This window comes from Aotus nancymaae, unplaced genomic scaffold, assembly GCF_030222135.1.
Source record: "Aotus nancymaae isolate 86718 unplaced genomic scaffold, 86718_ANA_hifiasm-v0.15.2.pri h1tg000029l, whole genome shotgun sequence".
Classification (NCBI taxonomy): domain Eukaryota; kingdom Metazoa; phylum Chordata; class Mammalia; order Primates; family Aotidae; genus Aotus; species Aotus nancymaae.
The window spans coordinates 54745178-54770820 of NW_026988442.1; the positions used below are offsets into that span (position 1 = coordinate 54745178).

Sequence of the window (25643 nt, forward strand, 5' to 3'; positions counted from 1 at the left end):
TGATGGGGAGGAAGGCAGCAAATCACACTGCCATGTGTGTACCTATGCAACAATCTTGCATGTTATTCACATGTACCCCAAAACCTAAAATTCAATAAAAAAAAAAGGCAAGAGGGAATGCCTGTTACTATCTGGAATTAGCCTCCCATTCATGTTAGAGATGGCTTCTGCTGCCTGGGCCACAGGAGAATGAGCCTGGAGCAGGGGAGAAGATGCCTGTCTAGGAGAACACAAGATAAAACATGAGCAAATTATATTTTGTGAACTGTATTTCCCGGTTGTGTGTTTCTATCTGATTTTGTTTCCCTCTTTATTTTCTGTGAGCTTTAAACGTGTTCCAGCCCTGTGTTAACTCTAGCACTAGGAATTTAGAAAACAATTTTGTGCCACATGGGAGCTGGAGTATTAGAGGGTGAACATTTTATCCTACTTGTGGTCTCTCATGTCTCCACTCTGGGCTCATATACTGGTGGCAGAATAAATTATTGAGAAGTCTGTTTACCCCTTCCCCACAGGACAATATTCTCTGCATTGAAATCTCAGAAGATATTATACTCAATTAAGGCAGATTCTGGTCTCCTTACAGGAATACCTTTAGAGCCTTCTTGACAGTGAGATTTCAAGTTTCTTCATCGCCCTCAAATTTCTCCCTAATGGGATTGCTGTTTCCTGAAAGTCTTTTAAAAATAAATTTTTCTTCTTCAAAACAAGCTTATGGTCACAATATACAAATAGTTGGCTATAGTAATAGCCTAATTGAATCTTGTTTATTGTGAAATATAATTGGCCAACAATAAATGTATGATTTCTGAACCTTTCTTGTTCAAATGGAGGAATGGATGAGAGATCAGGAGGCCATTGTGTGGGAGGAAGGAGTAAAAGAGTAGGAGATAAGAAAGGCTGGAAAGAATCAAAGATGAGCTGGGGTTACTTAACTTTTTTTGCATAGAGTGAAGCATATTTTCTTTTAACTGGATTTGGGCCAACAGGCCCTACTCCAAGTCCTTTGGCTCCGTGTAGCTGAGGTGTAGGGGATGATAAGCTGTGAGCTAACTTGGCTTTGAGTGGTGGATTAAATATTGGGTGATGATTTCTCCCAAACACAGCAGAGTTTTTTTTTTTAAAAAAACTTGATTCTCAGAGTATTAATGACTATAGGTATCAGAGTTATTTTACATCTCTACACAATAAAGTAAATAATATACCCATCTTCCAAAATGTCAGGGTTTGCTGTATACAGTAGTTCATCATTTTAATGTAGGACTAATCTATATGAAAATGGATGATTTGATAATGATTTATTATTATAGACTTACGAACTTCTAAGAACAGAGACATTTTGAGGCCTTTATTAGAAGAAAGGTATTCTCCTTGGCAGTAGAATGGGAAAAGCTATCGGGTCACATGATAATCCAACAGGATATTAGTGGATTTGAATTTTTGTTGAGATCTTTTACCATCTTTTTTATCATGTAAATTTGCACCTCTGGAACCTCAGGTGGTAGTGTTTTCTAGCATCGTTGTTGTTTTTTTCTTGTTTCTTTTCCTACTAGGTTCCATATTTGTAATGTGTTTGATTTTTTACATTTTGTTTTGAAAAACATGGAGAACCAAGTTCCTGCCCGACAAAACAAAAACAAAAACAGGCAAATAGAAGAGAACAAACAAATTATGTGGTCCCTTTCATTTAGAAATGGGTCATTCATGACAATCAGTATCTGTACATAAACTTCTCTTATTGTCAGAAAAGGAAAACAGAGATCTAGAATTTTTCAAAGACTTTTATCCACCACATAACTAAATACTTGTAAATTTTAATTATATTTATTTTCTACTCTTTTTTCTCACATAAGTAATTAAGAAACTGTTCCTTGTCTTTATTTGTTCAACTTTTTAAAAAATGTAAATAGACGTCCCATAATCTTACCTCATTATCAAAGATTTTGTGTGTGGGAAAATGTGATTATTCCCATTTTGCTGGATGTTAAAGGACCTTTAAGCCAAAAAAGAGGTTTGCAATTTTATCTGAAGGTAGTATTAAGCCATGGAAGGTTTTATGTTTTTGTTATTGTTTTTATTTTATCAAGACATGGTATTTTACATATTTATGGGTTACGTATGAGCATGTTACATGTATAGAATATGTAATGATCAAGTTGGGAGTTTCAGGTACAAGGGGAGTTTTTAAGTTGGTGTTCAGTGGCCTTGGGATCATGAACATCACCCTCATAACTCAACATGCTAAAGTGGATTGATGTTCACCATGTGCCAGATGCTCCTTGGCACTCCATGCTATGCCATTTAATCTTACCATCGAGCAGAGGAAGCAGCTACAAATATTACCTTCATTTTACAGATAAAGAAACTAGAGTTTAGAGAGGTTAAATAATAAACAATGCCAGTGTTAGATCAGGCATTATATTTTAGATGGGTTTTAGTGATAGGCTCACATCTGTGCTAGAAGAAGATCCCTCTGGCTGATGACTCTGGAATGGATTGAAAGGGAATGAGCCTCAGGAAAGACAGAATTAGCTGGTTGTAGTGTTGCATGCCTGTGATCCCAGCTAATCTGGGGCAGGGGGATCGCTTGAGCCTGGGAGGTCAAGGCAGTGAGCCCTGATAGTGGCACTGCGCTCCAACCTGGGCAAGAAAGCGAGACTCTTATGAAATTAGGCTGGTGGCCGTGAGGTGGAGAAAAGTGAAAAAACTAGAGAGACTTTTATAAAGACTAGAATCCATAGAAACTGCCGATTAACTGGATATGAGGGATGAGGGATGAGGGATGAGGGATAGGAAAGTGATAAGGAGAAAAACAAGATAATTGACTTCAGTAGTGACAATTACTGAAATAAAAGAGACAGGAGGAGGAGCGGGTTTAGGGAGCAGGGTTCTGCTTGACATGTGTTCGGTTTGACTACTTTTGGGCTATTTAGGTAGAGATGATAGGATATACAGAGTTTCAGTTTAGAAGCAAGATGAGGGCTAGAGACAGAGATTTGGGCTTTTGAGCACATTACAGAAATCAAAGTTGTAGTTGTGGGAGTGGAGGAGATCATTTAGGAAGAATGTATGGAAATGAGCTAGGGTAGTGGTTGACAAGATGTGACCCAGACACCCCTGAGGGTGCTCAAGACCTTTTTGGGGTCCACAAAGTGAAAACTACTTCTGTAATTAATAGTGCAATGTTATTTGCCTTTTCCTCTCTCGGTCTCACACAAGTATACATTGCAGTTTTTCAGAGGCTATATGATGTATAATGATGTCATTGCTCTGACGGTCAATGAAATATGTGTTTGCATATATTCCTGTGTTTTAAAAATTTCTCAATTTTAGTTTCTAATATAGCAAATATTGATAGATGTAACCCACTTAAACATAAACTCTTAAACATAAAATTTCTGAAGTGTAAAAAGGGATAATGATATCAAAAATTTAAGAAACTTTGTGCTAGAAAATCTTTGCCTTGATTCCATAGGCAAGGGTAATCGTTGAAGATTGGGTGGCAAGAAATAACATAATAAGAGTCACGCTAATAGAAAGTTATCCTGACAGCAGCCTCGAGGTTACATTAAGATGGGGCTAATGTAAAGATACAGAGTTGATTTAGTTGGTAATTACAACAATTCAGGTATAAAATTACTCCAGGTCCAACTACTGTAATAACAGCTAACATGATAATGGACAATGGAAAACAAAAATAAATGTGACTTGCTTATTGACAGAATATGAGTTACTATTGAAGAAATGAAAACAGTAATAGATAATTGCCTTTGGAACAATGTGACTGGAAGAAAGATCTTTGATATGACTTGGAATCATGTCCCCACCCAAATCTCAGCTTGACTTGTAATCCCATAATCCCCACGTGTCTTGGGAGGGACTCAGTATGTGGGAGATAATTGAATCATGGGGTCAGTTTCCCCCATGTTGTTTTCTTGATAGTGAGTGAGTCTCATGAGATCTGATGGTTTTATAAGTGTCTGGCATTTCCCCTTCTGACACTCATTCTCTCTCCTGCCACCCTGTGAAGAGGTGCCTTCTGTCATGATTATAAGTTTCTTGAGGCCTCCCTAGCCATGCAGAGCTGTGAGTCAATTAAACCTCTTTTCTTTATAAATTATTCAGTCTTGGGCATTTCTTTATAACAGTGTGAGAATGGACTCATACAGTCTTGCTGCAGGTACATTTCAAGTACAGGAAAAATGATCCTTAATTTGAATAAGGATTCATTAGATGAGCATTATCCAGTAGAAATATAATGAGAGCCATTTGTAATCTAATAGCTGTATTAAAAAATAAAAAAGTAAAATTAATTTTAATAGTATATTTTATTCAACCTAATATACCAAAAATATCATTATTTTAACATGTAATTCATAACAGTATTGAGATACTTTAAATTTCTTTTTTTTGGTATTAGGTCTTTGAAATCTAGTTTGTGTTTCATACTCACAGTATACATCAAATTAGACAAGTGACATTCAAGTACTCAATTGGCACAAGTGGCTAGTGACTGCTACCTTTGCCGCAGCAGCTTTAAACTACTCTTTTACTTCAGTCAAGATCATCAGAACCTTCATGTTTTTGTCTGGGGTTTTTAATAATGACCTTTTTTGAGTTGTTTTCCTAGGAAGTAATAGGCTTATACTATGCCATCTAATTCTGTTATGTTTTTATGACCTCATTTGGGTAGGGTGTAATTATGGGCCTATTCTAAGGAAACGATCCAAGTGGTGTGACTTGCTTACTTGGAACTGAATCTCTGACCTGCCTTTTATAGGGCCTATATCAAATATTGCTTTCAGCCCAGCATACTGACATTGATCAGTAAAAGAAAAACAGACAAAATTTGAATTATGGGAAAATACCATGTCAATAATGTTAAAAGGCTATGAAAATCAGAAAGGCAATGACATATCATTTTACACCAGTCAGAATGGCCATTATTAAATAATCAAAAGCAAAGATGTTGGCAAAGACGTGGAGAAAGGGGAACACTTATACACTGTTGGTGGGAATGTAAATTTGTACGACCTCTGTGGAAAGCAATATGAAGGTTTCTCAAAGAACTAAAAATAGAACTACCATTCAACCCAGCAATCCCACTACTGGGTATCTACCCAAAGAAAGATAAATTATTATATCAAAAAGACACCTGAACTTGTATATTTATCACAGCACTATTAATAATAGCAAAGTCATGGATTCAGTCTAAGTGTCCATCAATAGATGATGGATAAAGAAAATGTGATATTGGCCGGGTGCGGTGGCTCACGCCTGTAATCCCAGCACTTTGGAGGCCGAGGCGGGCAGATCACAAGGTCAGGAAATTGAGACCATCCTGGCCAACATGATGAAACCCGTCTCTACTAAAAATACGAAAATCAGCTGGGCATGGTGGTACGTGCCTGTAATCCCAGCTACTTAGGAGGCTGAGGCAGGAGAATCACCTTAACCAGGGAGTCGTAGGTTGCAGTGAGCCGAGATCGCGCCACTGTACTCTAGCCTGGCAACAGAGCCAGACTCCATCTAAAAAAAAAAGTATTATATATACTTCTTGGAATACTAATCAGCCATAAAAAGAATGAAATTATGTCCTTTGCAGCAACATGGATAGAGCTGGAGGCCATTATCTTCAGTGAAATAACTCAGAAACAGATAATCAATTACTACGTGTTTTCACTTATAAGAAGGAACTAAACAAGGGGTACACATGGACACGAAGATGGGAAAAATGGACACTGAAGACTCCAAAAGAGGGGGCAGATGAAGGAGAGAGGTGGTAAGGGTTGAAAAATTACCTATTAGGTACAGTGTTCACTATTTAGGTGCTGGGTACACTAAAAGCACAGACTTCACCACTATGTATTACATGCATGTAATGAAACTGCATTTGCATCCCTTGAATTATAAAAATGAAAATAACATAATAATAAAGAAAAGAAAATTAGTGAAGGAGTGTAACCACTTTGTAAGGTGGTGAAAACAGATAATGTAAGTACCGAAAATAGACTTTAAGATTTATCAGTGCAGTTGAGCTAAGAAACAGTTTGATATCTCCTCAATCATGTCCCAGAGGGGTCCATATTTTCCTTTTTTATGAAACCTGAGCTGCCTCATGAGGTAGATGCAATGAGGACACATATTGCAAAATCTCAATAAAGATTCTAAAACACATGAGTGTTTTCATGGAATGGAAATTAAGAATTAAAAAAAGAAAAAAAAAATAGAAGTGAAACCAGGATTTCCCAAAGCAAAGGTTTCTGGGATTAAGAGATGAGATGAGATGAGTGAAGCTGAGTGTGCCACGCACTTCTTTAGGGGTAATGTGAGTTTGGGGTAGGAAAAATGCAGTAAAATGAGAAAAGATTAGGCCTTGATAGTGCATAGCAAATTATCGTAGCATGCCTCCTCACCATATGCTCGTTCCATGATAAATTCATGTTCCAAGATGAAATGAGAAATTAAGATGCATGGGTTTAGAGATTCTGAAGAGGATAATAATAAGGAAACTGGATGATAAAAAAAAAATCCCAAACAAAAAACCACACCCAACAGATAGTCTTTTTCAAAGTTCAATTATCACACACATTTCTCTGCCTTATTAATTTGGGATGTTATTCTGCAAATGTATCAAATCTTTACAATTTACAGTCTCTATACCTGGTTTTCTTGCTTATGTAAGATTTACTCAGACAAAATCTGTTTTGCTGATGGGCTATGAACCCCTCAATTATTTGTTGTTGTTTTCTTTTGGTTTACAAGAATACAGGAGTCATGATGTAATGTTGCTATGGCAATGAATATGTACAAATAGATGATTAAGGTGGCGGGGGGGGTGTTAAATCTTGAAAACCACATTTGCATGTAAATTCTTTCCAGTGAAATAAAAGAATCTTGCATGTAAATCTTTTTCTGTTATGGGCAAAAATATGAAAGAAAGATGTGTTATATCACATCTTGAATAATGCATTTCTATTGTTTATATTAAATAACATGAACAGCTAAATATGGTCCCAAGAGTATTTTTTATCAATGGTTCATTTTAAAAGACATTGGATTAAGACTGGATTAAGTTCCATGGTGTGTGCACGTGTGTATATGTGTAAATAGTATGTGTGTAAATAAAATATAATTGGGACACATTATAAGGATTAAGATCTTTTCTTGGTTGCCTTGAATGTGGCATTAGGAACTCAAGCATATGAGGAATATTTATAATTTCCTAAGAGTATATTTTGCTAGCTATTAGGATTCAATACATTGAGTTAACACCTTACTGCAAAGCTTTCATAGTACCAACATTGGAACATGCACAAGAGGCTGAGGAAAATGGTATTTAAAGATCTAGTTTAAAATATTTCTACAAATAAAGTACTTTGATTTTTGATGCACTAACCTTTCTTGACGTGTTACAGAACTTTGAACCAAGAATTTAAAAGGTCCTGATTCCTTTATTGGCTGGCCATGTACTGACTGATAAGGTACCTAACTACTTTTTTTGTTTTGTTTTTATACTGTTCTTAAGAGAAGGTAAGGATCCTTGTCACCTGATGAGGATTCTTTAGATCAGTACTGTCCGACGGAGATATAATATGAGCCACATGTGTAATTTAAAATTTTCTAGTAGTCATACGATAGAGTAAAAAGAAATAGGTAATACTGATTTAATAATATATTTTATTCAATGCAGTAAGTCCAAAATACTATCATTGCAACATTTAAGCAACATACAAATTATTAGCAATGTGTTTTATACATTCTTATTTTTGTACTAAATTTTTGGATTAGCATGTATTTTTTATTTACAGCATATGTCGATTCAGTCTAGACACATTTCAAAGGCTCAATATCTACATGTAGCTAGTGGCTACCGTATTGATAATGCACCATTAGACTAAGAGGAAAGCATTGAGTTTGTTCAGAATATTGAAATCATTCAATATTTGACTTCTTGGATAATCTTGCTTTTTTTTTTTTTTTTTTTTTTAAAGCAAACGAGAGCTTTACAACTTGCAGAGAATGTTGCTTACTAAATTTGAGACAAAGTAGGTATGTGGGGAGTAAATACCTGCCATTATTGTAATGTGTACCGTTGAACAATGCTTTCTCATATACTACCCTTTTTGATCCTGGTCAAAGTTCTGGGAAATAGGGTGGAATGAAGTTCCATTTACTTTTGAGGAAGCAGACCCAGAAAGTTCACTACATTCTTCTCTTTAGGCTCCTGGTATCATGATCCATTGGAGATCACAATTTGAGGTGCAGTTATCAAATAATGAGCAAGCCAAACTAGACAAAATATAATGTGTCCTAGCATTTTCTTGCCTTTTTACAAAAGCATCTGTTTTGTGGGTGTCTGAAAGGGCTCAGATTTGTCCCACATCTCCAGTTTTTTGTTTGTTTGGATCCAGCATAAAATGAGAACAAAGTTTTTTGTGCTTAGGAATATTTTGACTTATCCAAGGTGGCGACAGAAGGGATCCTCAGGATGCCACCCACGTCTCAAAGTCCAAAAACCATCTCACCTCCAATACTGTGATCCTTTGATAGGTCAAATATATATATCATTTCACCATAGATCTTTCATAGAACTTAGAAAGAACACCTAGCATATCATTTAGTGCTGAGCTAGGTGAAGAAGCAAGCAATGTTTTATTCTAAAGCGATTAATTTTTATGACGCTATCATTTTTCAAGGAACCCCCTAACAATAGTAACACCAGTATTATATGCTTGCTTTTTCGTGTTGTTCAGGTGGAAGTAATCACATTCACTTTAACGTTCAAGCTCTATAGGTGAATTGAATTTAGGTTAATTTCTATTAATTGGTAGTGTTGCTGTTGTCCTCTTATTTTCAGGCACAATCTACATGGGAAGCACAGCCATTTGATAGTCTCTAGGGATTAAATAATACTCAAACAAGTTTCTAATATATTACTTTACACAATTCTTCCTCTTCCCTTAATCCGTGTGTGTGTTTGTGTGTGTGTGTTCCCTTAGTTCTTCAATTGCTGAAATTGTAGCTAACGAAATATCTTCCACAGGTGAGGTCTTTTACCACCAGACTTGGGTCAAACATTGTAGATGGTCACATCACCTGGCACTTAATGAGAAATTAAGATGCATGGGTTTAGAGATTCTGAAAAGGATAATAATAAGGAAACTGGATAAGGTGGTCCAGCTTTGGTTGCCATTCATAGAGGGAAGGGTTCCCAAAAGGCATTAGAGAAAAGATGAAGTTTGTTAAACCAAAGCTTATATATAGGTCCAGAAGGCAGTCAGACAACTGGTCATTCCCAGGGATGAACAGAGAGGGCGCCCTTCCCCAGAAGCGAGAACAGCCAGGACGCAGTGGTGGGGCAAGCCAGTAGGAAGCCCGCGGGGCTCTCACAGAGCAGCCGGGCTGGACTTAAGGGCACTGGACAACGAACGCCAGGAGAGCTAGGAGGTGGGCTCTTCGCGGGAGGCCACAGAGCGGATCACCAGGGCGCAGTCGCCGCGTAGTTGAAGTTTCCCTAAAGTCTCAGTGGGGTTTTCCCTCCCGTGCGGAGCCCACTTCCTGAGTATCTAGTCCCGGAGGCTCCGCGCCGTTTCCCCCCCACCTCTTTCTTCGCCCCAGCTCTGGGCGGTCTCACTGCTGGGCACAGGGCAGCCTTTGCCCGCCTGCCCCACAGCACCAGGCCCGGGCGGCTGCGAGAGGGAGCAGGGGGCGGAGGCGCGGCAGGGGCGGGCTCTACCCCCCCACCCCCTACACACACCTTCTCCCCGTCCGGCTGCGGGGCCAGTGGAAGGAGCGCCGCGCACCGCCAGCCGCGGGGGGCGTGGGATGGGGGCGGCGGGGGAGGGGGGCGCCCGCACTGACTAGAGCCAACCGCGCACTTCCAAAGGGTGTCGGTGCTGCGCTCCCCTCCCGCGGCCCGGGAACTTCAAAGCGGCCCCTGCTGCCCCGGCTGCCTCGCTCCGCTCTGGGGCCTCGCACTCCCGGCTCGGCCGCCTGGTGGCGATGACCTGGGCGCTCCGCTCCGCGCTCCGCCAGGCTCTCCTGCTGCTCGCCGCGGCCGCCGAGCTCTCGGCAGGTACGGTGCGGGTTTTTTCCCCAGGCGCCCGCGAGGGTGGGAGCTGGGGGCGGTCCGCGGGTGGGCAAGGCGGTGGGGGACCGCGGGGAAGCGCCAGTTGGATTGAGGGGGCGCAGGACGGGGTGCAACGTGGGCACCTGACGTCTGGCAGCTGTAGGGGTAGACAGGAGTGTTGGGGAGGAAGCCACCCGGAAGAGAGAAAAAAAAGGCAGGGGCGTGGGGGAATAAGTAGTAGGGGTGAGGTGGGTGACTAATTTGTGGGCAGTTTGCAGCGGAGAAAATAGTAGAGCGTTTGTGGGTGCGCGCATGGCAGTGAGCTGGGTTCACCCTGCAGGGACCGGGAGGGCTGCAGGTGTGCCTCGGACGCTCTCCGTGCTAAGTCACTGATAGCTGCTCAAGGATGGTGGCGTGGTGGTGGTGAAAGGTGGTAATTTAGTCTGAGTTTTACCCCAAAGCCGCAGATACCAAGCTATGGAGGCGAGAGTGGGAGCTTAAATCTGTGTGGTTTGCAACGCACATTGCTTTCGAGGTACGATCTTTACTCAGAGTTCCTGGGGAAAAAAATTCTGGCAAGCGCCCCAGAGTTTATAACAGGTCTGTGCCTTGATAGGCTAAATAGAGCCCTCTACCCAATCTAGAAGCCAGACGTTTCTTTTTAATGTTTACTAGAAAGTGGGGCAAATGCATCTTTGGTAAAATCATAATGTGCTGTGACTAAAAGCCGTTTAACTCTAAAACTATTTTCATTATATTGCCCTGAATTATGTAGAGGAGGAGCAGATTATTTGCTAACTCATTCTTTAAAAATTTCTATCAGATATTGAGGACATTTGCACATAAAAATTTGGTGTTTTCCCGTAGAGCTGTAATTCCTCCGAAGCTGATTTTGATGCATTTTTGTTTTTCCAGATGACAGTGTTTGACATTAATAGCTATATCCATGGTGGGTCGTTTTCCTCTTAGTGACATGTGCAAGAGAATGATTTGAATATGATTGCTGTCATGTACAGATTTCAGTGTTTTGTATGGCCTGAGAGAATCACCAAATACAATATTCAAATACAAATTTGATTATTGAAAAGGATTAATTGATAAAACCTGAGGTAATTGAAAAGGATTAATTGATAAAACCTGATTAATCCTTTTCAATTATTTTCAAATAATTTTCAAATCGTTTTCAAAGCATTCCAGTTATCTTTTAGGAAAACAGCCCAAGGCTGTCAGAAAGATGATGGAATTAAGTGAAATATTTGCATATAGAGTTCATACATTTATAAATGGGAGAAAACTAACTATAGGAAAGTCTTTTACAAATGGGCGAAACTCTGCTAACTTGGGATATTGAAAGTGCTCTTGACAATTTAATAGAATTTACAAAAAAAATGTCTTCAAGATCTCACAGTTTTGATGGGGTGAAACTGCCTCTGCAAGCTGTGTGTACAACTCTTTATTTGGAGGAGCTGATAACTTGGCTGCACACATTTTAGAAAACGGATTCAATTATTTTTAAATGTAGCTTCAAGGGTATATTTTGTTGTATACCCAGAATCTTTAAAAAATTTCAGAGACCTTGAGCATAGCAACACGCCTCATGTTCTTGAAAAGGCATGGAAACTTTTGACATTGAAACATGCAAAAAAGCAAAAAAATACATCATCCATTTAAAGTTGCTCACTTAAAATTTGAAGCCTAAGAAAAATGCATGATATGGAGTCATACAGTAGAGACGTATTTATTGAAGTTGAACTTTTACAAAAAACTTTTCTATGTCAAGTGCAATCATTTTCAGATCTCCATAAGAAATTTATATCCCTCTGCATCCCACATTGACAATGTGTATTGATACTTACAGTATTTATTCTTAACTTTGTATAAGTCTCTGGCTATTTAGTAGAAAGAGTCAAAGTAGTTTTGTTTTGCTTTTCATTTTTTCAATTGGTTTTATCACGAGGTTGCCCAACTGTATTTTCACCTGGTCACTTTTACAAATTACACTGTTAATCATATTGGCCATTTATGGTATGTATTTGCCATTGTTGGAATCTTATGTGAGACGTTGTTCTTGATGTAATGACATAGTCAGTGAAACTTTGTGACAGAAGGCACCGCCTTTCATTTAGTTCTGCAGAGCAGGCCTAGGACTTTAACTATCTGAACACATGATAAACCAGTAAACCTTTTTTACTTTGGCTGCTCATTTTCCACATTGTTGTCACCTTAGGGGTGTCAATTGCTCCTTTTTGAGAATCTCAGAAGATTAACAGCTGGTGAAGACTTTAAAAAGCTATTTATTGGCCTGGACTGTAATTTAAAAAAATCAGGCTGGCTAGGTGCAGTGGCTCACGCCTCTAATCCCAGTACTTTGGGAGGCCGAGGCGTGAGGATTGCTCGAGGTGAGCAAGTTCAACATCAGCCTAGGCAACATAGTGAGATGCTGTCTCTACAAAAAAATTTAAAACAATTAGCCAGGTCTGGTGGCACATACCTGTAGTCCCAGCTACTTGGGAGGCTGAGGCAGGAGAATTGCCAGGAGTTCAAGATTGCAGTGAGTCATGATTGCACCACTGCAATCCAACCTGGGTGACACAGTGAGACACCGTCTCTAAAAACAAAAGAAACGAAAAAATTAGACTGCTCTGAGTTGCTTTGATTATCTAGGTTCTGGATGCCTTGATGTTTGATGAGAGAGACTTGACATGGCTTCACAACGTTCATCATGTGTACCCAACAAAGAAGCGGCAGAAAATGTCCTCGAGTTCTCTGCTTTGAAGCTGTGATTTGGATGTTTCATAGATTTACATATTGTGCATTCTCTTCAAATTTCTTGAAACTCCTTTGTCCTCTGGTTCCAGAAAGGATTATTAAGAGTCTAGAAAGCCATATGTTGTCACTCCAAAAATGGAATAAGTATTTCCTTAATAACCAGGGTGAGAGTGGGGATTTCAAGTAATGAGATTCTCTCTGCTCTCCGCTTCCCCCATACCCCTACCACAAACAACAGTAGTTTCCACTGAGAGTTTTCCACAGTGCTGCTAGAATTGAAAGTGAAAGCTTGGTGCTGACTGAGTTTATACATGCAAAAGATGTTGCCACCTTTGTCCTTCTTTAAGCATAGTTATTTGTTGGTTGATTGACACAGATGTGGCAAGAGGCTCCCTGGTTCTGAGGAAGAGACATCCCTGGCTCTAGAGAAACTGTGCATAGAGATTTCCTCTGAATTGTGAAACTCATACAAAAAATAAAGGATTTTGAGGTGTGAAAGTGAGTAGCTAAGGATGAGACTACATTTTTGACCCAAGCAATGGAAGACTTAATTGGATGGGGAAGACTGCTGGAAAGGCTTGTCTGGGAAGAGAAGGGTTAGTGGTGACAGATCACAGGACATCACTTTTGGATATGTTGAGTTTAAAATGCCTCTCAGATGCTGAAATGGAGATGTCAAGTGAGCAATTGGTTTTATGGGTCTGAAGTTCAGGGGATAAATCTGGACTGATAAAAAATTGAGAGCCAAGCACATTTACTGATAACTTTTCAAAGATGCATTTAATAGAACCGCTTAGCAAATAAGGCACAAAATACCTTGTTAAATTGAATTACAGATAATGAATACCTTTTTAATATAAGTGTGTCACAAATATGACATGGAACACAAGTATCCCAAAAATTAATTGCTGTTTAATTCCAATTTAACTGGGTGTTCTGTACTTTTATCTTGTAAACCAACATAAAAGAAATCTTGTTGAGAGATAAACTGTTCCTGATGTGTTTATTTCTGACTCTTATTAACAAGGGAAGTGAGCAAAGTGAACACCTATTTTCCAGTCCTCATCTCTAAAAACTTCTCCTGTTCTAGCTCCGTTACTGTCTTCCTGTGCATCTCTGAATGGGTCACTCCCAACATTTTGCACAGGATAGCTCTCTTCTTCTGTGTGAACCTAAAAGGATACCTAGCTTTTCCCAATTCGACATGAATATCTAGATATGAAAATATGGGTGAAAAGAAAAACAAGAATAATTCTTGATTCCCTTGATTGTTGCATGAAAGCAGTTGGTTGTTCCCAAGTTTGCTGTATTTTGGAAGTGGTTATTTTCAGATGCAGTTTTTGAGTAGTTTCCTTTTGAATAAACTTTCATGTTTCTCTTTTAGGGGAAATGCTTTCAGGCAGTAGCCAAGACCCAGTTTGTTGTACTTTTCTTGGCAGTACTTGCATCTCTTGCCGTAAATAAGGTTAAGAGGAGAGGATATTGGATAGAGTTAGGAATAGGGAGGCTGCTGAGCCCTATGGGACCTGTTACTCTAATGTAGTTTGAAGTGTTAGAGCATGTTCCTAAGAGAGCACTGACAAGTTTTTTGGGGAAAGGGCATGGATACATAAATTTTCTGAAGCTGCTTAGTTCCTGCTCTAGCTTAGTCTTGACCTGTAAGTGTAGCTACCAAATGATTAATGTTATCTTCAGTTTGAGATCTTAGTGTCCTATAAATGGACAGCTGCAGGCATGGATCATTAAAAAGCTCAGATATGTTGACATGTATATAGTTTATTTTAATAAATAATAGAATAGGAGAATTAGTTTTCAAATATAATTAGTAAACAGAATAAAACAAAGAAAAATTTCTAAGCATAAAGAGTATACTATGTGTTATACCTTATCATTAAAAAAATTTTAAAATTATTTTAAAAAACATTTGTGGGTACATAGTAGATATATGTATTTATGGGGTACATGAGATGCTTTGATACAGGCATGCAGTGTGAAATAAGCACATCATGGAAAATGGGGTATCCATCCCCTTAAGCATTTTATCCTTTGAGTTACAAACAATCCAATTATGTTCTTTAAGTTATTTTAAAATATGCAATTAAGTTATTACTGACTCTAGATACCCTATTGTGTTATCAAATAGTAGGTCTTATTCTTTCTATTTTTTTAATCTTTAAAAAAATTATACTTTAAGTTCTGGAAAATGTGCAGGTTTGTTACATAGGTATACACATGCCTTGGTGGTTTGCTGTACCCATCAACCTGTCATCTATATTAGTTATTTCTCTTAATGCTATCCCTCCCCTACCCCCCAACCAACTCCCTGACAGGCCCTGGTGTGTAAAGTTACTCTCCCTGTGTCCATGTGTTCTCATTGTGCAACTCCCACTTATGGGTGAGAACATGCAGTGTTTGGTTTTCTGAAGGAACAGAAATGATGAGAATGATGGTTTCCAGCTTCATCCTTGTCCCTGCAAAGGACATGAACTCATCCTTTTTTATGGATGCATAGTATTCCATGACGTATATGTGCCACATTTTCTTTATCCAGTCTATCATTGATGGGCATTTGGGTTGGTTCCAAGTCTTTGGAACAGTGTTGTGAACAGTGCTGCAATAAACAGCATGTGTGCATGTGTCTTTTTAGTAGAATGATTTATAATCCTTTGGGCATATACCCAGTAATGGGATTTCTGGGTCAAATGGTATTTCTGGTTCAAATGGTATTTCTGGTTCTAAATCCTTGAGGAATTGACACACTGTCTTCCACAATGGTTGAACTAATTTACAGACCCACCAACAGTGTAAAAGCATTCTAGTTTCTCCACATCCTCTCCAGTAATCTGTTGTTTCCAGACTTTTCAATGATCACCATTCCTAACTGGCATGAGATGGTATCTCATTGTGGTTTTGATTTACATTTCTCTAATGACCCATTTTTTGGTACCATTAATTGTCCCCACCTCCCCCTAAACCCCCACTACCCTTCCTAGCCTCTGCTAACCATCCTTCTATTCTCTCTGACCATGAGTTTAATTTTTTTTTATTTTTAAATCCCACAAATAAGTGAGAACATGAAATGTTTGTTTTTCTGTTCCTGGCTTATTTCACTTAACATAATGATCTCCACTTCCATTCATGTGGTTGCAAATGACTGGCTCTCATTCTTTTTTTTATGGCTGAATATACTCCATTGTATATATGTACCACATTTTCTTTATTCATTCATCTGTTGAGGGACACTTAGGTTGTTTCCAAATCTTAGCTATTGTAAACAGTGCTGCAACAAACATGGGAGTGCAGATCTCTTCCATATACTAATTTTCTTTCTTCTGGATTATATCCAGCAGTGGGATTGCTGGATCATATAGTAGCTCAAGTTTTAATTTATTGAGGAAACTCCAGACTGTTGTTCTTAGTGGTTGTACTAGTTTACAATCCTATCAACAGTGTACAAGGGTTCCCTTTTCTCCACATCCTTGCGAGCATTTGTTATTGCCTGTCTTTGGGATGTAAGCCATTTTAACTGGGATGAGATGATATCATTGTAGTTTTTATTTGCATTTCTTTGATGATCAATGATGTTGAGCACCTTTTCATATGCTGTTTGCCATTTGTATGTCATCTTCTGAAAAAAGGTTACTCAAATCTTTTGTCAATTTTTTGATTGGATTACTAGATTTTTTTTTCCCCTACAGACTTGTTTTAGCTCCTTTCTGGATATTAATTCTGAATATTATTCCCTTGTGAGAGGGGTAGTTTGCAAATATTTTCTCCTGTTCTGTAGATTGTCTTTTCACTTTATTGACTGTATCCTTTACTGTACAGAAGCTTTTTAACTTGATGTGTTCCCATTTGTCCATGTTTGCTTTAGGTGCCTGTGCTTGTGGGATATTACTCAAGAAATACTTGCACAAACCAATGTCCTGGAGATTTTTCCCAATGTTTTCTTGTAGTAGTTTCATATTTTAAGGTCTTAAATCCATTTTGATTTTTTTTTGTATATAGTGAGAGATAGGGGTCTAGTTTCATTCTTCTGCATATGGATATCCAGTTTTCCCGGTGTTAATTATTGAAGAGACTGTCCTTTCCCCAGTGTATATTCTTGGCACCTCTGTCAAAGATGAATTCACTGCAGGTGAGTGGATTTGTTTCTGGGTTCTCTATTCTGTTCCACTGTTCTATGTATCGTTTTTTATGTCAGTACCATGCTGCTTTGGTTACTGTAGCTTTGTAGTATAATTTGAAGTCAGATAATGTGATTCTTCCAGTGTTGTTGTTTTTGCTTAGGATAGCTTTGACTGTTCTGGGATTCTTGTGGTTCCATATAAATGTTAGGATTTCTTTTTCTATTTCTGTGAGGAATATCCTAAGTTATATCTTATCATTTGTGTCTTTGAGGTTTCCTCTTGGTTTTCCATTGTTTTGGCTTTCTAGGTCTTATATTTTTCACAGTCAATAGTCAAAATCTCAAGATTTATCCTTACATTGTTTAAGAAATTGGGATAGTTTGTTTAAAAAATGGGATATGTTCATAAATGATATAGAAATTACTCTTACTAATGGGACTAGGAATACCCAAACACTATATTCTGAGTCTCATCTTCAGTTAAGAGGTGATATCTAGAAAAAGGAGGTGAAACAAGGCAAAGTAACTTTTTCTTATTACCTGGAGCTTTTGCCCCCAGTTGCATGGCAGACTTGAATATGCTCTTCTTTTCTAAACAACGAAATAGCCTAAGGATAAAGGCAGGGGAGCCGTGATAAAACTGAACCCTGGATCCTAATGCTAGGAAACAGTTGAAAGGCCATTCAATCCTAGCAAAATGAAGCCATAGAGGGTATGGAGCAAAGACTCTCTATTTACAATATCTCACATTAGTCCAGCTCTTATGGAAACTCTGGCAGGAGTTCCAGACAATAATTTCAGGGGCAACTGCTAAGTAAGGGAAAAAGTAGAAAGTCTGTGGAGAAAGGTGGTAGAATCTCTTCTACCAAGGAAGCAGCTTGTACCCTTCCCACACTTGCTGTGGAAAAGATGGAAGACAAGGCCATGACTATGAACCCCATGTTTTTCTTGTTCTTTGAAAGCTGGATCCCTAAAGCATGTGGGGCCACTTGGTTCCCTGAAATCTGAACAATACAAATCATTACTCCTCCTACTGAAGGATCCAGTAAAAAGTAAAAGGGTGGAGGAGGTGAGTGGGAGTATGAAACAGACAAGGAAGACCTTATTTCCATAGAAGCCAACACTTTGCTACTTCTCAAGGGCTACCCTTAACTCATCATGTGCCCCTTGAGTTCACCGCTCTGATTCGCCAGCCAGGCTAACACGGCTCTGCTCTGTCCTGATTCTTCACTTCTTTTCCTCTAGAATAACTTCTCCTTTCGGTTGTTCTCGTCTGTCTTGTAGAGAGTAGGCATGCAAAGATACTTGGAGCTGTTTTAAATTAATCTCAAGAATTCATGGGTGAATCACTCAGTATGACTCAAGAGCTTGGCTTATTATTATTATTTTTAAAACAATTTAAATTTGCCAATGACTTAAACATCCCAGATTAGATCAATCCACTTTTTCATTAAACTTTTCACTTCAAAAAAATCATTAGGATGCTCCCGTTTTGAAAGTGAAACACACATTTTCTCCCCTTCTATTTTGTCATTGTTATCTCATGGTTAGTAAAAAGACAGGGATGGATGCCATATCTCTCCATGTTGATTAAGTACCTTATACAACTCCATGTTGACTTAAATAAAGACTCTATGATCAAAAGCAGGATTAGAAAAAAATCTAATTCATCAGGATGTGGACATGTTCAAATAGCTGGAAGACCAGATTTTGAATGTTCTCAACATAAATAAATGATACATGTTTGAGGTGGTGGATATGCTAATTCTCCGATGTGATCATTGTACATCGTATACATGTATCAAAACATACATCATACCCCATAAATATATACAATTATGTGTCAATTAAAAATAATTAAAAACAACAAATGTTTAGTTTTTTTTTTTTAATGCATGCATATCCAAGAGATGTTAATTCAGAAGCTGGTAATCCAGATTAATACAGCTTTAAAAAACCAGATTGTTTTACAACAGAGCCAAAATATATTAAAGAGTGTTAACTAATCACGTCTCACAACTTTATCCGATGACATTTTTCTGGCCTACTCACCTGGAAGTGTATTTTTTTTTCTCTGTTATCCCCATTTTCCTTCTCCAAGAGTAAAAATTCTACTCTGTGGACATTTGCCTGCTCTGATAGTCATGGTGAGGTTGCGTTCTCACTTAAATTATGCTTACAATCTGTCATTTGTATTTCCAGAAAATAGACATTATACAAAATTTGACAGATTGAATACAGAATAATTATATAATTAGCAGAAGATCCTTATAGGAGAATAAGTGTGTAACTGAATGAAACTCTTTTTAAAAATCTTCCTTCCCTACAGCTGCTCTTTAGGTATGTTATATTAAAAGGCATTCCTTTTTGTAGAGAGAAGAAAGTGGACTTTATTAAAACAATGGACCCCTTTAGAAATATTGAGAGTTTTTGTACCAAACCAAGATGATGTTCCCCAGAATGGCTTTTACTCAACTATGCTTTGGATATTGCCATTATCATGCAGGTTTTTTTTTTTTGCCATATTTCCTTATTATCCTTTTAATATTTATAAGCTTTGTAGTGATGGCCCCTTTAATATTTCTGACATAGGAAATTTGACTTTTCTCTCTTTTTACCATGATCAGTCTAGCTGGAGGTTTATCAATTTTATTGACTTCTTGCAAATAAATAGATTTTGGTTTTATTTATTTTCTCTATTTGTTTTCAGTTATTTTCTGCTCTTCATTATTTTCTTTATCTACTTTCTTTGTGTTTAATTTATTGCTTTTTATTCTTTAGCAGTTACATTATATCAAGTGTTGCCATATTTTCTCAAAGGTCAGCATTTATTCTATTTTAGGCTTGTGAACCAAAGAGTCACTGTTGCATCCACCTAATTCTGCCTTTGTAGTATGAAAGCAGCCATGGACTATACATAAACACTATACAGATAGGTGTTGCTGCATTTCAGTAAAACCTTATTTATAGCCAATGGGCCATAGTTTGCGGTCCTTAAATTATTAATTTAAGACCTTTCTTCTTTTCTAATATAAGTATTTAACATCTAAGTTTCTCTCTCAGCAACTACTTCAGCTCATCTGTAAATTGTAATATTGTGTTTTTAGTTATACTGAGTTCAAAATATTTCCCAATTTCCTTTGTAATTTCTTGGAGCTCGTGTGTTATTTGGATTTAACTGCCAAATATTTTAGTAATTTTCAGATTTTTTTTTCTTATCGAAATCTACTTTAAATCCATTTGGGATGAAATAACATAATCCATATGATTTCATTTATTTTGAATTCATTTGTGTTTGTTTTATAGCCTGGCGTATGTCTGACCTCGTGAATATTCCATATGTGCTTGAAAATACTATGGATTCCACTTTGGTTGAGTGGAGTATTCTGTAAGTGTCATTTAGGTCAAGATGCTTGCCAGTGTTATTGAAGTCTTTTCTATCTTTACTGATTTTCTGTCTTGTTTCACCGGTTATTGAGACAGGATTGTTGACATCTCTGATTTACTTGTGGATTTGTCTATTTCCTTTTTTGGTTTTGTAAATTGTTGCTTCCTATATTTGAAGATTTTGTTTTTGGGCATATATACAATTAGGATTATTATGTCCTCTTGATTCATACTTATGATTGGAAAAACTCCTACTTTATCCCTGGTAATATTTGTTATTATGACATGCTTCTCTTTATTACTGGTAATATGCTTTGCCTTGAGGTCCACTATGTTGATAGTAATATAACTATTCCACCTTTCTTATGGTTAATATTTATATATCTACTTTTTTTTTAAACTATTGATATAGTTACTCTGTTACTCCAGTTTTCTTGTGCTGCATGTCTACATGTTACAGATTTTCCATTCTCTTATGCTTAACTCATATATATCTTTATATTTAAATTGGTTTCTTATAGAGAGCATATGTTTGGGTTCTGCTTTTTAAAATCTTGTCTTACATACTTGTCTTTTAACTGGAGCATTTACAACATATACATTCAATGTATTTACCAATATGGTTGTATATAAATCTGTCATCTTGTTATTTTTATATATCTTCTTTCATTTCTCCCTCTTGCTTTCATTGGAATAAGTTGACTAAATATTAGCTTTATATATTATTTTCACTATTAGTTTCTAAGGTATGCCTCTTTATTTTTAGTGATTGTTCCAAAATTTATGATATCTTTGATTATCATAATTTAATAACCTTACCATCATATGCCTCCATTTCCATCTCTTTGTCTTTTGTGCTATTAATCTCATGTTTTACTTCTAAATATTTTATAAACTTTGAAACACATAGTTATTATTTTGGCTTTAAGTATTTAGTTACCTTTAAAGAAATTTAAAAAATGAATGTGCTATTTTACATTTACCCACCTGTTTATCACTTTTAGTACTCTTCATTACTTTGTATAAATCAAAGTTTATATATGTTGTTATTTTTTTTCAGCCTGAAGATCTTCCTTTATTTTTGTATTTCAGTTCTGATAGCAACACATTCTAATTCATTTTTGTTTTGGGAAAGTTTGATTTTGCTTTCCTTTTCCCCCAAATTTTATTTTTAAACTTCAAATATACATCAGAATTAACAGAATTTTAGTTACCACCCGTATACTGACCAACTGGATTATACCATTATTATTTTATATTTGCCATATCACATAAATATCCATTTATCCATCCTTCTGTCCATTAATATTTGTTATTTTTTGATGCATCTCCAAGTAAATTACAGATAGCAGTATACTTCCTTTGAAATATTTCAGCATGCATATTACTACACAGAGTTCAACACTTTTCTCTTTGGATAAAATACTTACATATAATGACATTCACAAGTCTTTTGTGTGTACTCATGAAATTTTGAGAAATATATTCACCTAATCTTTTTCGAGATATTAAAGATAAACATCATCACAGTGAGCACCCTCATGTCTCTACCCAGTCATTCCTCAATGCGGTACTCCCAAAGGCATCTGCTGTTCTTTATTCCACCATAGATTAGTTTTGACTGTGGGGTGTATTGTTTTGTAAATGCCAATTAGGTGAAGTTTATTGATAGTGTTTTTCACATCATCTATTTCTTACTGAGAGAAGTGTGCATCTCTACTCATAGGTTTGTCTGTTTCTCCCTTTAGTTCCATTAGTTTCTATTTTATGTATTTTGAAATACTTATCAGGTGCATACACATTTACAATTTCCATGCCTTCCTGATGCAATGACTATTTCGTTAATATAAGATGTCCTTCTTTATCTCAGTAATACTCTGTCTTGAATTCTACTCTAATAGTAATATAACCGTGCCAATTTCCTTATGTTTAGTATTTGCTTGTATTTTTTTTTTCCCTTCTCCTTACTTTCTATCAGTGTCTTTATAACAAAAGTGCATCCTTTGTACACAGCATATAGTTCTTCACTTTTATCTTTTAACACTATGACAGTAATTAAGGTGTTTAGTTTGTTAACAGTATAGTAATTTGTATGGTTTTAAACCTACCGTGTAACTATTTATCTTTCTTTTTATCATTGGTCTGTTCCTCTTTTTTTGCCCTCTTTTTGACTAGTAATTTTTGAGTATTTTATTTTACTTTCTTTTTTCATTATACGTTAAGTTCTAGAGTACATGTGCAGATCGTACAGGATTGTTATATAGGTATACACATGCCATAGTGGTTTGCTGCATCCATCCCCCCATCAACAACATTAGGTATTTCTCCTAATGTTATCCCTCTCCAATCCCCCTACCCCTTGCTATCCCTCCCCAGCTCCCCACCTGACAACAGGCCCCGGTGTATAATGTTCCCCTCCCTGTGTCCATGTGTTCTCATTGTTCAACACCCACTTATGAGTGAGAACATGTGGTGTTTGGTTTTCTGTTCTTGTGTCAGTTTGCTGAGAATGATGGTTTCCAGCTTCATCCATGTCCCTGTAAAGCACATGAACTCATCCTTTTTGATGGTTGCAGAGTATTCCATGGTGTATATGTGCTACATTTTCTTTATCCAGTCTATCATTGATGGGCATTTGGGTTGGTTCCAGGTCTTTGCTATTGTAAACAGTGCCACAATGAACATACATGTGCATGTGTCTTTATAATAGAACGATATTTGGGTATATACCCAGTAATGGGATTGCTGTATCAAATGGTATTTCTCTTTCTAAACTCTTGAGGAATTACCACACTGTCTTCCACAATGGTTGAACTAATTTACACTCCCACCAACAGTGTAAAAGCATTCCTATTTCTCCACATCCTGTCCAGCATCTGTTGTCTCCAGATTTTTAAGTGATCGCCATTCTAACTGGTGTGAGATGGTATCTCAATGTGTTTTCGATTTGCATTTCTCTAATGACCAGTGATGATGAGAATTTTTTCATATGTTTCTTGGCTGCATAAATGTCATCTTTTGGAACGTGTGTATTCATATCCTTTGCCCACCTTTTGATGGGGTTGTTTGTGTGTGTGTGTGGTTTTTTTTTTTTTTTTTTTTGTAAATTTGTTTAAGTTCTTTGTAGATTCTGGATATTAGCCCTTTGTCTGATCGGTAGATTGCAAAATTTTTTTTCCCATTCTGTTGGTTGCCGGTTCACTCTAATGATTGTTTCTTTTGCTTTGTAGAAGTTCTTAAGGTTAATTAGATCCCATTTGTCTATTTTGGCTTTTGTTGCCAATGCTTTTGGTGTTTTAGTCATGAAGTCCTTGCCTATGCCTATGTCCTGAATGGTATAGCCTAGGTTTTCTTCTAGGGTTTTTATGGTGTTAGGTCTTATGTTTAAATCTTTATTCCAGCTGGAGTTAATTTTTGTATAAGGGGAAAGGAAGGGGTCCAGTTTCAGCTTTCTACATATGGCTAGCCAGTTTTCCCAACACCACTTATTAAATAGGAATTTTTATCCATCTGTTTCCGTCCTCTCTTATTTCCTTGAGGAGTGGTTTCTACTTCTCCTTGAAGAGGTCCTTCATGTCCTTGTTAGTTGTATTCCTAGGTATTTTATTCTCTTTGTAGCAATTGTGAATGGGAGTTCACACATGATTTGGCTCTCTGTTTGTCTGTTATTGGTGTATAGGAATGCATGTGATTTTTACACATTGATTTTGTATCCTGAGACTTTGCTGAAGTAGCTTATCAGTTTAAGGAGATTTTGAGCTGAGATAATGGAGTCTTCTAAATATACAGTCATGTCGTCTGCAAATAGAGATAATTTGACTTCCTCCTTTCCTAACTGAATACCCTTTATTTCTTTTTCTTGCCTGATTTCTCTGGCTAGAACTTCCAATACTATGTTGAATAGGAGTGGTGAGAGATAGCACCCTTGTCTTGTGCCAGTTTTCAAAGGAAATGCTTCCAGTTTTTGCTCATTCAGTATGATATTGGCTGTGGGTTTGTCATAAATAGCTTTTATTATTTTGAGATAAGTTCCATTGATACCTAGTTTATTGAGAGTTTTTAGCATAAAGAGCTGTTGAATTTTGTCGAAGATAAAATTCAACATTGAAATAATCATGTGGTTTTGTCTATGGTTTTGTTTATGTGATGGATTACATTTATAGATTTGCATATGTCAAACCAGCCTTGCATCCCAAGGATGAAGCCAACTTGATTGTGATAGATAAGCTTTTTGAAGTACTGTTGGATTCGGTTTTCCAGTATTTTATTGTAGATTTTCGCATCAATGTTTATCATGGATATTAGCCTGAAATTTTCTTTTATAATTGTGTCTCTGACAGGTTTTGGTATCAGGATGATGTTGGTCTCATAAATGAGTTAGGGAGGATTCCTTCTTTTTGTATTGTTTAGAATAGTTTCAGAAGGAGTGGTGCCAGTTTCTCTATACCTAACTGCATTCTTTCTTAATGTTCCTTTCAAATCAATACTAGGTCATTCCATTTATTACTCTTCATACCTGGCACTTCAATCTTCTTACTTCATGTTTCTGTCTTTACCCTGACACCTCCAATTTTAGTGTAAAGACCTTATAATAGTATGATTAATTTTACTAGTGGTATAGTTATAGTTACATCAACCAAAAGTTATGAAAAGATACTTAAGAAAAAGCCCTACTCACAAGAGACAGAGCACTCAATATAACCTGATTTAGATATGATGCAGATTTTAGAACTATTAGGCAAGGAATTTAAACTAACTATGATTAAAAGCTATAGTGGAAATGGTGAAAAATATGGATGAACAGATGTGGCATTTCAGCAGAAGGATAGAGAGTGTAAGAAAATGTCAAAAGGAAATGCTAAATATGAAAAACAAATGAAGAATGCCTTTGGTGTGCTCATCAATTGACCTGACAGCCAAAGAAAGAATCATACATTTGAAGATGGATCACTAGAAGTTACCTTATAATAGTGTACTTGTACTCCTTTAAAGCCATCACACTAAAGAGGGAAGCATCCAGAGGTAATAAAGAGGGAAGAGCAAAAAGACCCAATGGAGCATTCAAGAAGTATGGGGTAATATCAAGTAATATAACATATGTGTAAATGGAATGCTAGAAGGGAAAAAAAGGGAGAATGGGACAGAAGAAATAGTTGAAGAGATACTGGTTGTTAATTTTCAGATACAATGAAAGACACCAAACCACCAATCACAGAAGCTTTTAGAGCTCAAACCAGACAAATTTCTCACCTCCCAAACCCTACACCAATAGACCATATCCATCAT

The 25643-nt window shown here is 37.1% G+C and overlaps 1 protein-coding gene across 1 annotated transcript in view; it reads left to right on the top strand.

Moving 5' to 3' along the window:
• The first annotated feature begins 10482 nt into the window (after positions 1 to 10482).
• ACVR1C (activin A receptor type 1C) overlaps positions 10483 to 25643 on the top strand; it is a 108508-nt gene continuing 93347 nt past the window's right edge. Inside the window, exon 1 of the mRNA XM_021665906.2 lies at positions 10483 to 10607. The gene's annotated coding sequence lies outside the window, so the exon portion shown is untranslated. The remainder of the gene's footprint in view (positions 10608 to 25643) is intronic.